General features: G+C 38.6%; 1 protein-coding gene across 1 annotated transcript in view; it reads right to left on the bottom strand.

The window, feature by feature from the left end:
• The window catches only part of LOC145494828 (uncharacterized), a 152510-nt gene that overhangs the window by 19206 nt on the left and 119748 nt on the right, over positions 1-13556 (bottom strand). The gene's annotated exons all lie outside the window — the stretch shown is intronic.

The following is a 13556-nucleotide window of genomic DNA, read 5'->3' on the forward strand; positions in this document are numbered from 1 at the left end:
TTGCATAGGGCTATTTGTTCTGCAGCCAATCCGAAAATGCTCGTTTTCTACTACATTCGAAACCAACAAGAAACACACATCTTGGCCTTGAAATTTTTTAATGAAAAAATAATTCTAAATCCAGAATTTTACATTCAAAGCAAACTTCAAGCCTTTTCCTTTCCGTTCACTACGAAAATGTTCAATCAAACCTTCAGCAGACTGAACAATTACCACTGAATCAGTGCTATGCTTACAAACCTTTACAAGAGGCAGCGTGGCCGAGTGGTTAGGGCGCCAGACTCCTTGAAATCCGGAGGACGCAGGTTCAAGTCCCACTCTGACCACTAAGCTGGAGTTGTTTCTAGGTAGACCCTAGTTCAACTCCTCGGTCATGTTTGTAAATAGCCAACTGGTCTGCCTCCCGCCGGTTGGAATTTTTAAGCATATAGCTGGTTTTCACATGACGTCACTAAAATTCGAACTACAAAACTATTGATCTTCCTGAGATTCTACTTAAATGATGTATAAGAGCAGCTGAAAACTAATATTCATTCAAATTTTCGCTCCGAATGGGTTTTTGGTTTTGTGATACACTACGCTTGAATTTCGAAGCTTTTGCGTGACGCGGGATTCACGTGACGGCCAAGTGAGCTGTCATGATGGTTAAAAACGTGTCTTATTTCGGGGAACTTGGCTATCTGAACAGTTCATGTCTTAGAAAAAGTATTATTTTAATGTTTTAGAGTTGCTCAAGGGATAAATTCAAGTTTTTGTAGCAAAACTCAGTGACAGATGTTTCTGTTGGTTTCGGGCCGCCATGTTGATGCTCATACGGATGGGCACCAGCATGGCGTCTCCGTACAAACCTCTATAAATTTGGGTAAAATATTTCTCCGCATATCTCGCATAAGAAAAATTGCTGTGACCAGAATTTTGGCAAGAGTCTTTGCACATTTACATTCTTTCATTTCTCAGATTCTGGACTTTATCTATTGACCGGTTTTGATTTTTATTTTGATCTATTGAATTGCGTGACACTGAAAACCAGCAAGTATGTTTAGTTGATGTATTTGTTTCTTTCAGTTTAAGTGGCACGCCTGTGAATTAGCCAGGTGTAGCTAAGCGCATTGACCACTATAAACAACAACATTTGAACATTTTTGAACATTTCAAACCTGTAATTTTCCTATTCCTGACCGAAAGGAATGCCTGGGAAATACGCAATGTCGACGGCATGAAGCACAATCTACCTCTCTTTCCTCTGTTTTTTGTAAGAGTCGACCAGCCAATTCTACCGGCAAAATATTACGCCGATTGCGTTCTTTGTAAGTCAAAATCTGTCCAAATTGCCTTGGTATGGTCTTGGAATCCACCCACAAAACGGCTAGAGAGACAACTTTACTCATGAACCGCCATGTTTCCATACGAATAGTTTTGGCGTTCCAATCACCGTCAAATCATCTCTCGCCTCTGGTTTCTTTCAGAAATTTTGCCTCTACCCACCATTCTAGCTTTATGATGCGAGCCTGGGGGCTTCTGCAGTGGAAAGTGACTCGAAAAACACTTATAAACCACAAAATTACCAGATTTGAGCTCGTGTGCTCGCTTACCGAGCAAGCAACGGCCAAATAGTGACGTCACATTTTTTTTTTCTGGATCTTGTACTTAAGTTGCCTCCTTTAGACCAAGAGAGCGTGAAATAATTAAACTAGTAGTAAAACAATAGCTAGTTGCCTTTGGTAGGTTTTATCAGTCCAGCTAATAGCGCGGTCTCTCATGGCTCCTAGTAAGATGAGCGTGAAAGGTAATTGGCTATGTGGTCTGAAACGGTGTGCGTATTCTCTTCTTTGAGAAGTGTGGAAAATCTGGACATTACGTTCCTTGAATGCGTTCCTGAACTGATTTAGATAGTACGCAGCCATGCACGCCTGTCTCTGAACTCTTCCTTTCCCCGTCTCATAAAGGGGTTAAATTTTGACACCAGGCAGAGGAGTCCAGGACTCTGTAATGAAAACTTCAATATTGCCACCAAAGATTAAAAATGTCGAAATTGTATCTAAAGCCAAGGTCATAAACGTAGGAACACCAAAACATAACTTATAAACTTGACTCTCGTTCGACAAAAAAAAAAAAAATTACTTAGCCGTGAAAAGACAATGGCCATGGATGAGATACTTTTCGCCGGCTTAAAAAAATCGTTTTTTACCCTTCTACTAGCGTCCATTTACCCGATTCGTTGTTAGCGGCTAGCGACTAGTCAGTTTGGCCGATATCTTTCTGTAGATACCAATTGGCAAAGGGTGCATTTCCGTGCAAAAATCGAATTGGATTCTGAAATCGAAAAAAAGAACGGATTTTGGGTTACAATACTGCACAGTGAAATCCCAGCTCCTGTGGATTTTGGTGCATCATGAAATCGAAAATATCCCAGTCCAGAGAGCATTTTTCAGTTCCTTTGATGCACCAAAATCCGAGTGATCTTCGGTCAATCTGTTTTGTGAAGAAACACAAAATCCGTTTTGGATTGCTGAATCCGGTCTCGGATTTTCCTTAAGAATTGCACCCTTGTGTTTTTATAAGCTTTTTTCGTTGTTGGCCAGGTTACAAAATGGTTTTGACTTAATTGTCACTAAAAAGCCCTTTTTAGGGAATGTCAACAAAGTTTGTATTGTAATACAATGCAATGCATTGCATTGCATTGCATTGTATTGTATTGTATTCGAATTTGTAACCTGTGCGCACAGTTTAACTCAATCAGGAGCGTGTGTTCACAGAAGAGCTCCCACCGTATCCGTGGTGTTCTGAGCATGCGCATGCAAGTTATCGGGGAGACTTCTTGCACTCTAACAAGTTGCCTTGTCTAGTCTCCCGACTGAGTTCAAACCTTATGTAAGAAGAGAAGAGGAAGAGTTTAGGGACGACCTTTGGCGGTATCTATTAATTGTTATTATTACTTTTTTTTTTGTATACTTTGCCAGCCTGTCACTTGCTTATGATCAGGGAGAGGGGTACTTCTTTCAATCAATCAGTCAATCAATCAATCAATCAATCAATCAAACAAACAAACTTTATCTAAGCTGTATATGTAGATGCTGAAAGGTGGGTCTCGACTATTAAAGAAAGATAGTTTTTTTAACCAATTGGCCTGAAATAGGGTTTGGATTTAAATCATTTTGGTCTTTGTTCAGTGTTTCTATCGAGTTACAGAAACGCGATTTTAAACCAATCAGCGCGCGGGTTTGCTTTGCGCTATTTTCTAAACAGTAATATATAGATTTAGGCCAGCCTAAAAGTGGAGTTCCTGATTATTTTTCGGAATGTTGTTACTAAAATAAATGAAAATAATCCAACATGTATGTGAGGTAAATTGCGAATGATTTAATAGTTTCAGCCGGAACTAGCATTACATCAGCAGATCGAGGTGTAAGATGGTGTGACTATAAAATATAGAGCCATGATGTCAAGGATTTCTGGGAAGCCACCAAAAATCTTGATCACATAACAGAACTGTCTTCTGTGCTTTTTAGTGGCATTTCTAATGTTCTTTCCTACCTTATTAAGAAAGACAAGGCATTGTTATTAATCATTATATTCTTCCTTAGTTAACATGGGGACTCCCACACAAAAGAAGTTTACACATTTTTTGTTGTGGGGACTGATTGAAATGCAGTGGTTACAATATACTCAGTCCCTAAATCTCTACCAAATGAAATCTCGCAAAATTACCAAAGCAGTATACATATATGAAAAGTTGGAAAGTTTTGTTTTCTAACTTGTCCCCAAAGATACATTTAGCCATGCATCTTCACTATCGTATGGAGTCTCCTCCTGCTGGAAGGGTAATTGCAATAGGCAAAATCACCCTGGCATGAACAGTAATTATGATATTTTTTTTTTGCTGATCATGAATACTTGCCTAGGCTTATACTAATAATTTTATTATTCAATTTCAATGTGATTTGTTCTTTTTCTCGACTGAGATTGTGGACTACAGGAGCTGTTATTGGGTTCCATTAATTAATTTTGCTATGATTAAATTATACCATGAATTATAAGTAAGCTAAGAATAAGTTATATTATGTACATGTATTTTGTCTGCACAACACAACCAAATGCACTCAAAGGTTATCAGGCATAGGTACATTTGTCAGAAGAGCCCAGCATATCCAAGATATGTTTTGATTGACACATCAATTAAGATAATTTACAGCAAAATGGTAAACAATACATCAATATCCTACATGCACCAAACCGGACATGGGGTTCTAAGGCAATCATTTAAACAACAGATTGAAATAATTTATAAATTAGAAAACACTATTTGTAAAACAGTATGGAACAAATCAACCTTATTGGACATTGCAAATGGCAAGGCTATCTGTAGAATGTCACAAATTACTCAACGCTTTCTTTCTACAAAAATGCTAATCCTGCAACTTTGTTTAAGACCCAGTTCTCCATTTCGTGTTGGCAAAATATCAATTTATGCCATGTCCAATGCAGATTATCACAAAATTGATTTAAAAGCTCAATAAGTATCATTTTAAAGCCAAAATCCAATTATTTAAATAAACCATGAGTAAATTATCTCTAAGAAAAACTGATTAATTTAACAGGTACTTAAAACAATTAGTTAATATATGTGTTTCTTAATAATGTAATACAGTGTATCTGTCACAATGTTGCAGCTGTGATATTACTACACACAGGATGGGTTGCAGAACTGAAACTCCAAGTCAGTTTATTCAATGAACTTGGTGCAGAATTTATAATCCCATCAAGTTGTCTGTAAATACAGAGAAACCAAACAAAGCATTACAATCTTAAGTAATGAATTATTGGACTCTTTTACATGTATGTGCAGTGTATGTGCCATTAATATTGGGGATCTCTAAGAAGCTGCATCCATGATAAATTTATTTGTTCCCGGGTGCATTTGTTTATAAAACTTTTCACAAATTAATATCTCTGTCATAACAGTGATCTCTGTGTTCTACAACAATTAGTACACAAGAAACATACACTCAGTAAGATATTGTTTACAATAAAAATCAATGCCTATAAGCAATCATAAGGACCTTAAATTTATATTTCCTCAGAAATATCTCACCAGGCCATGGTTGCTTTGAAAATCTTTGATGTTTTCATACAGGCTGCCCATGTGTAAACTGTTCATATATTAATAAAGTGTATTATCGTTTGTCTCACGATGTAGTCACTTGAGTGACTACATCTCAAGTGACTACATCGTGAGACAAACGATAATACACTTTATTATTGCATCTACCACGATGAATAACAACAACCTTTTCCTGTTCATATATTGACTGACAGGAACAGGCATGTAATTCCTTTCTTTAATATACAGTGTACTCCATTGTTAGTTATTTACTGAGAGTCAGTAGTGAATCAAATGCTACAGGTTGGTACTCCAGCTTTCACAGTGGCAGGCTCTGCCCTGAGATGCAAAGCAAACTTATACAACTATTATGAACTTGGCGACTTGCTTTCGAGAGCAAATGCAATTTGCTTCAAACAAGAAACTGGAACACATCAAGTTACAACAATGTGCACAGTTCCAATCAAAGGGCCATCCAGGTTGTTTGATTGTACATATAACTGTACAACTGTACATGAGTTCAGCTTCCAAAAGAAAATCAGAGTTTGTCAGGATAAATACTGATGTTCTTGCTTACTGAATGTGCAGTTCCAGAAGATATTCACACCCAACACCCATTCATGGCCAGTCTTAAGAAATTCCAAATTAAAGTATCAGGAAGAGAGAGCTCTAATAGAGAAAAAACCTCCATGTGGGGTATGAATCTTTTCTTGATAAAAACAATGTCTGAGAAATCATTAATTACAAAATAATGTTTAAGAAACATCTTACCTTTCAGAAAATTTTGTAATCTACACAGTCTGGCCAGTTCATTTATTTGACAAGTTGACACTGGGCATGTTTGTAAATTGGTACACTTCACTTCACATCACATTACTATGTAGTAGCATTGGTCAACTAAAAACAGCATAATTTGGTTAATTAACATACAAAGTGCATTATTACGTTGAAATATTGGTGTAGATTGTTACACACCAACAGATACAGAAACTATTGGCACCTGAATCATAACAAGTGAAAAATTGTGCATGACACAGTTACATGTACATGTAACAGCCCTCCACCTCAGAACCATCCATCACAGATATGATTCATATGATATTTTTAAACTCTCTGGAATTTCAGATTATTCAAGATTAACATCCACATACATCATCTAGGGCAACCCTAAAACACTGAATCTGGAAACCAGAACCAGAAACCAGAATCCGGAATCCAGATATTATGAATGATGATAGAAATAATTCGCTTCAGCAATGTCTAATAAATAAATATGAGCAAAAATTATATTGTTGTTATTTATTTTCTCGGCTTAATTTACTTGAGCCACAAACTGTAATTGCTAAAAAATTATTCACTAGTTCTGAACAACCCTTAGCTACACATCTGGCCTGGTTGTTCAAAAGCTGGATAAAGCTATCCATTGGGTAAATCACTATCCAGTCAGGGTTAGTGATTTTTCGGCTGGATAGAGTTACTCATAGCCTGCGAGCAGGCTCTAGTATCTGTCTCTAGTGTCTGAGCAGGCTAAATAGGTGTCTAGTGTTTTTCTGCATTGGCATGTCACCAAGTGCCTTTATGCGGCTGTGCCGCTCATGCCCCCGGCCCAAACTTGAGAGCCTGCTCATAGGCTAAGTTACCCATCTTTCGTTCAACCTGGCCCTGATGAGAGCCCGGTTCTTGTCTAGATCAAATTGCTCTGAGAAGACTGGTGAGCAGCACAATTATAAGAACAAGCTATTGGGGTGAGTTTCTGGCAGTCTTTTAGCATCTTGATTTAACAACATGTGGTCTGATCTGTTAGCAAGCGAGAAGCAGACAGAAGTAAGTAGGCAACATTTCTACAAATTGTTTTAATATGATGGCCGCCAAGAATATGAAATGCTGATTTGTCACAGTATCAGTGTGGAAATTGTATTGATCTGGAATTGGTCTCGTATCTGTTAGAAAAATCAAATTTCATATTTAGACCAGCCAGGTTAGCCTTTGGACTTCGAAAGTGGGGGGCATGACCGTCAACGTACAGGGGGCTGCCACTGACGGACATCCTGTTCTCTATGACATTTTCTATCTTGTTCAGTATCTACTAGGCATAAAGGATAAATTTGTACCTCAGGTAAATTGAAAATCACTTATTAAACAAAATGGCAATTACCAGCAAGCTTATTTTAGACACTCTCAGGGTGCTTGGAATAAAATTAAGACGCACTTTACTGAGATTGTCATAATCATAGCCCTCACTAGAAATAACGGTTGCACGATTTCAACAGATGGGGGATTTTTGTTTCAAAAAAGGTTAAGTTTGAGATCCTTTTTACTTGGCAACTTATTTTTTACAAGCGAAAAGCTAAGCAAAACAATTTTTGCGTATTTGAAGAGCTTGTTTTCTTTGATTTGCAGATTCCAGTTTCTGGTTTCTGGATTCCGGTTTTTGGTTCCAGATTCCGGGTTCCAGATTCCGGTTTACTGGGTTTTAGGGTTGCCCCATCTTTAACAGTGTGTTTGCTTCACATTCAGTTTACACATGGCTGTTTAATCCAGCATAGGCAGACTTATTAAGTTTTCCTTCAAAAATATATTGCAACAACTATTGCATCTTTCATTACTTATTCTTGTGATGAAATGACACAAAATCTAAGTACAAGAAGTCATAAGCATAAAACTAACTTACGTGGTAATGCTTACAGTTGCTCTTACTGTCTGCATATGCCATCCGTAAACTGGTACTGCCTGGACAATACTCTCACTATTTTTCTGATCACACCTTTTAAAACGTCACTGTTATATAACTTGTCCTGAAAAAGCAATACATGAAATGCTATGCCTTAATTGGCATTCACCAAATACCTTTACATGATGTACAATGTACACCTATCAACATTCACAATTCTTTTTACTGTACAGAGAGAGACAGAGGATTACACACCATTACAGCGCTGAGCTACAAACAGCCAAACAAACTCTCACAACTTCAAAAAACTCAATTGAATTTACTTACAGTGACTTTCCTTGCCATTTAAAGGTGAATAGAGATAAACTTGCGTTGATTAATCGTCTATGGAAGTGACGATGACAATTACCGCTAATTCATTCACGAAAATAGATCAACTTGACAGATTCCGCCTGCTGTAGCGGTCTGGATGAGAAAATTCCGCCCACTCCAGGAACCAATCAGATTGCAGGATTTGTTGAATTCCACCCATTCACGAGCCAAGAAAAAGTTAAATAAATTTACAAAAGAAGGAGAAGTTCTTGCCCTGTCCAGTTCTCTGTAATAAAAATATCATTTACATACATTTATTATATATGGTTTGTGTTTAAAGCCGATATAATGCACACTCTGATTGGCCAATTCTAGTGCATTATTTACATTTACATGGTATACCTCAGTAAAATCATAACACATCACGTGCGACTAAAATAAAAAATAAAAAATAAAAAGAAATGCCTAATTCATAATAATTTAAAATACTTAACACTAAAACGAATCTAATTCTTTACTTGAAAATTATTCTCCCATAATGCCCATGGGCCAATTACAGGCATGCTAAAAAGTCCTAACACAAAGTAAAAGGAAATTAGGAAAACTATTGCTTTTTTCCGGAAAATTGTAGCAACTGAAGACATTATGATTGAACACTCTGAGAGTGAATTCTATCACCCTGACGAGATAAAATTTAAGGAGAATAGAGAATGCACAAAGTTATATCACAAACGAATTGGTACAGGACAGGACAAAGGGAACTGTACAGCCAGGAAGAAACTGAAACTTTCTTTGACGAGCAAAAAAGTATGCACGCACAACAAAGAAAACAGTCAGTGACATTCGGTTGATGAGTTAGTTAATAAAAAAAATTAATGTGAAGAAGAGAGCAGAGAGAGAAGGAGTGGAGAGAGGAGAGCGCTCTCACCAACTAAATTGTGTATATACGTATGTAAAAGTTACTTTTATTACCGAGAAATGGTCCGGGCAAGAACTTCCTCTATTGCACTGTTCAATTTACCGAGTAGAGCTCTTCGCATCTTTTTTTTTTTAATGAGTACTATCTCACTTTTTAGGAACATTTCCATATTAACCTCCCACTAAGAAAATAGGGTCCCTGCACCCCCAACCAAAAGCAATGGCACAAATAAAATGAAATACATGTAGCAAATCAAAATCAAAGTAGAGCTTTATTTGCAGACAGGATTTCCATACATAATCGTCTACTCGACATTTGGACTATATAAGCATTTCACCAAACCGAACTAATTGGACAGACAACAAAATAAAACGAGGAAATCTAAATTATAAACACAAGATGCATATCACTACATCTGAATATCAACAGCAAATCCCTTCTCAATGAAAGGTGACCGAATAAAAGAAAGGATAAAGAAAATTCGTTTAAGCTTGCAGTGTTAAAGTTAAATAATTATTCACGCTTAAATTTGAATACTACTGACAGTCTGTATTTTTGCCGACGGCTTAATTTAGCTTTGCAGTCATTTCATTGGCGGTAGCTTTACCAGTCTTCAACCAAATTAACCAGAAATGCACCCATGCAAGCATTTCGCCAAACCGAATAAATTGAACTAACAAAACGAGGAAATCTCCATACTTTGTAATCACAATATGCAAATATTCACATAGGAACAAAAGTAAATTTAGCAAATCCTGTTCGCTTCGGCTTAAAATGTTTAGACCTCACGAGTCTTGGTTTTCAACAACAGAAGAAGAAATTTTAGCAGTCTACCAAGCGGCTGTGCCAGCTAACTCAGAGAAAACTTTAAAACTCACCCGGCCGTGTTTACAAATACGGTTTTGGTTAAGCTTATTTTTAGACGTGAGGTTACAAGCTCAAGTTGACGACGAAAATCGACAGAAAACTTAATTTGTTTACAACTTACAGCAACCTCCACAAAGCGACTCACGTGTCATTTTTTAGAGACGAGCGAAATTAAAACGATGCAATTTTAAAAATCTCTCGCAGCATGGCTTCAAATAAGGAAGACTTTATAAAGGATTCCAATTGAAAATAAGCTTATATCGCCGAGGCAACTTGTTAATTTTCATCGCAAACGCCACAACAAAAGTCACTTACCGCAAGTTGACAATTCAGTTCGGCCAGAGTAAATCTTCCAGGCAGAAACTTGCAGCAAAAGTTGTGAAGACTGAACTGAAGTAATATTTTCGATAGATCAACGAATTAACCACTTTCTTCCGCTGCGTTTACTGTTCTGTAATTTCTCTAAACAATCAGGTAAGTTTGATTTCTCTTGTTCATCACCCGTGTCACAGTGATATGTGTATCCCCGTGATATGTGTATCCCCGCACACATATCACTAGTGATATGTGTATCCCCTCCAAAATGGCGACCAGTGATATGTGTATCCCCCATCCCCCTCCCCTCTACTTTAAAAAAGCAAGATCCTCCTTGAAAGCGCTCTCGTCGTCCGGTCGCTTACTGGACGAACGACTAACCCAAACAGGCTTAAAACACAAATCTCAATTTTTGTAGTTGAAAAAGTTTACGTATCTGCTGCTGGAATTGTGTTCTTGATCCTAACTGGTTTTCTGCGAGCAGGATATAATGAATTTAAAGTTGAACACCACCCAATGGATCTAGATATATTTCAATTTGAGTTTCACGGCACCGGATTTCTAGGACGATATTAATTGCGCGGTACATTCTCACCCCTCGAGTAACGCATATTCTCCACTGTTCATCGCCTTGTTTGCATCTGAATTATTCGTGGAGTGAAACACATATCACGGCTTCGACCCGATCGCCATAAAATGATTAGTGGCACTCGTGTATCCCCTGCACCCGCTTTTCAGTTCGACTTTGTGTAAGATATGTTAAGTCTCAAGCTGTATACATTGCTATACTGCGAATATTGCTAGCACGTTTCATAATATTCGACGTTTATTCTTCGGCAGTTAGCCTAGATTACGGCTGTCTTCAGGGGATACACATATCACTGCGCCATGTAACAATTAGTGATATGTGTATCCCCTGCATGCGGTCGGCGACGGTGTACAAACGAGGTCAGTGAAACTCCAGAAATCCCAAGCTATGAATAAATGCCGGGTGTGAATATTTCTAGCAAGCCAGTTTTGACAATGCAAATGTTATGGGCATTTTTCTCCTTGGGTAGAAAGCCAATATAACAGCTGTGTCCATGGGGATACACATATCACTAGTTCATGAAATAATCAGTGATATGTGTATCCCTTATTATCCCGTGCACGCGTGCACGCGTTTTTAGTGGAATTATCGAGTTTCAAACTTCAGTGAACCCAAGCCGTGTAAAAACGTCGGGTGCTAATATTGGGGATACACATATCACTAGTTCATGAAATAATCAGTGATATGTGTATCCCTTATTATCCCGTGCACGCGTGCACGCGTTTTTAGTGGAATTATCGAGTTTCAAACTTCAGTGAACCCAAGCCGTGTAAAAACGTCGGGTGCTAATATTGCCTGCAGTTTTGACAAGGTTGATGCGCTATATTATAACAGTTGTGTTTCTGGGGATACACATATCACTGCGCCATGAAATAATCAGTGATATGTGTATACCCTGCACGCGATTTCAGTTTAGATATTTAGACATTCGAGTTGCAAACTCCGCAAACCTCAACCTGGGTATAAACGTCGTAGCGAGTAAGCAGCCAGCACGTTTCGGCAATAATTGGCCATTTTCTTCGATCAAGTAGATAGCCAATCTAACGGCTGTGTTTAGGGGATACACACTGAGATCACTGCGCCATGAAATAATTAGTGATGTGCGTATCCGCTGTTCGAAGTTTTAGTCAGATATACAATCGAGTCGGTTGGAACTCAACCAAACTCAAGAAATCCTAATCTGCTCCGTTGGGCGCGAATTCATTTCTGGTTTCTTCTACTCTTTACAGCGCTCGTCGAGACCTCGCAACCGAGTCGCCATTTTGTTCGTTGAATGCCCAGGCGCGTATCAGTGTTTTGTGTATCCCCACAGGGGATACACATATCACTAGTGATATGTGTGCGGGGATACACATATCACGGGGATACACATATCACTGTGACACCCGGACCAAATCATGTGACTCTTGAATTTTCTTGCACGGCTGCACAGCATCACGTTCGCGCGAATTTTGAACTTGGCCATGGGGAGTTATGCAGTCTTCTGAACCAGTTTGTCGGGTACGTACTTTGGCCTCCATTCTATAGCCCTCGTTAGCTTTGGTTCACGGCATTGTTCGGTATTATTTCCCCTCCTTTCTCTAGCCCTTAACTCGCTATAATTCACGGCATTGTTCAGTACTATTTTGGCCTCTTTCCCCAGCGCTGGCCCGCTCTTTTTCGCGATCTTCTTCGCTACTTCTTTGCCTGTTAATTCTTGCTTTCTGTTTTTCGCGTCAGTGTAACCCTATCTTAAAAACATTAGATCAACCTCGGCTATCGTTTTTCTTTAAAAATCCCGCTAAGAAAAATGGCATTCTTCCGCTACAAATCGAGGGTGCGTGTCTCTGTCAACCTATTAGCTGGAGTATGGCCGCCATGTTGCGCGACTCCGTCGTCGTCGTCGCCGCCGTCGCCGTCGTGCGTACGCGCCCACGAGCAATACCGCTGGCCATGATAACCATGAACAAAATCCTTCATGGGTTTCCTTTTCTTCCCTATATGGGTATGAGAGCTACGCTATTAACAGATGATAAAATACACCATATTGCAGAGAGACCGGCCAAAAAACATATAGAAATTCGTCATATTTACAAGTCACTCGAGTAATTTGTTACGTCCTGTTGCATTCTTTCGGTACCTTTTGCTGGGGTAGCACCCGCAAAATTGTGAACCGTTACCTAGCCAGTGAAGGCCGAAGTTGTTCGGTCGAAGAGTCTTTCTGTAAGTTGCTATAAAATCTGTTTTGACCTACAAGGAGCTCCGTGTTAAACACGACGTTGAACGTATATTACTAATTTTTAAAGAGTATAGTATCGTGTGCGGCTTCCTTAAAAGTCTTCGTTTAGTGAAAATGTCTAGGTTTTTAGGGAAATTCTTTGCGTTAAAGGTAAAGATTGTTTTCATTATGTCTGGAGATATCTTTCGTTGGCCTTATGTGTGAAAATCGTTTGAGTTTGCATCTGCAAGTGTCAACTATGCGTCTACCGGAGTGAACATCATGTGAACATCGCTCGCGTTATGCGTGAACATATCTTGCGTTAGTTTTAAGTGTGAACATCGTGCACGTTTCCATTTTGCAGGCTTTAGACAGTTAAGGGTAACTTTATAACATCATAAAACCTCTATCGCGAGGGTAAAATTTCCAGACAATCGGAAATCGAAATAAGGACACAAATCGGCAAAACAAATTGTCTGCTACAATCTCAGATCTTGCTTGCATAGAATTCATTGACACACACAGCAAATCGAAAATCTTTTCCAATGTTGTTTTTACAATAACTGTCTGATTTCTCGCGCGATG

The sequence above is a fragment of the Orbicella franksi genome, chromosome 8 (genome assembly GCF_964199315.1).
Source record: "Orbicella franksi chromosome 8, jaOrbFran1.1, whole genome shotgun sequence".
NCBI classification, from domain to species: domain Eukaryota; kingdom Metazoa; phylum Cnidaria; class Anthozoa; order Scleractinia; family Merulinidae; genus Orbicella; species Orbicella franksi.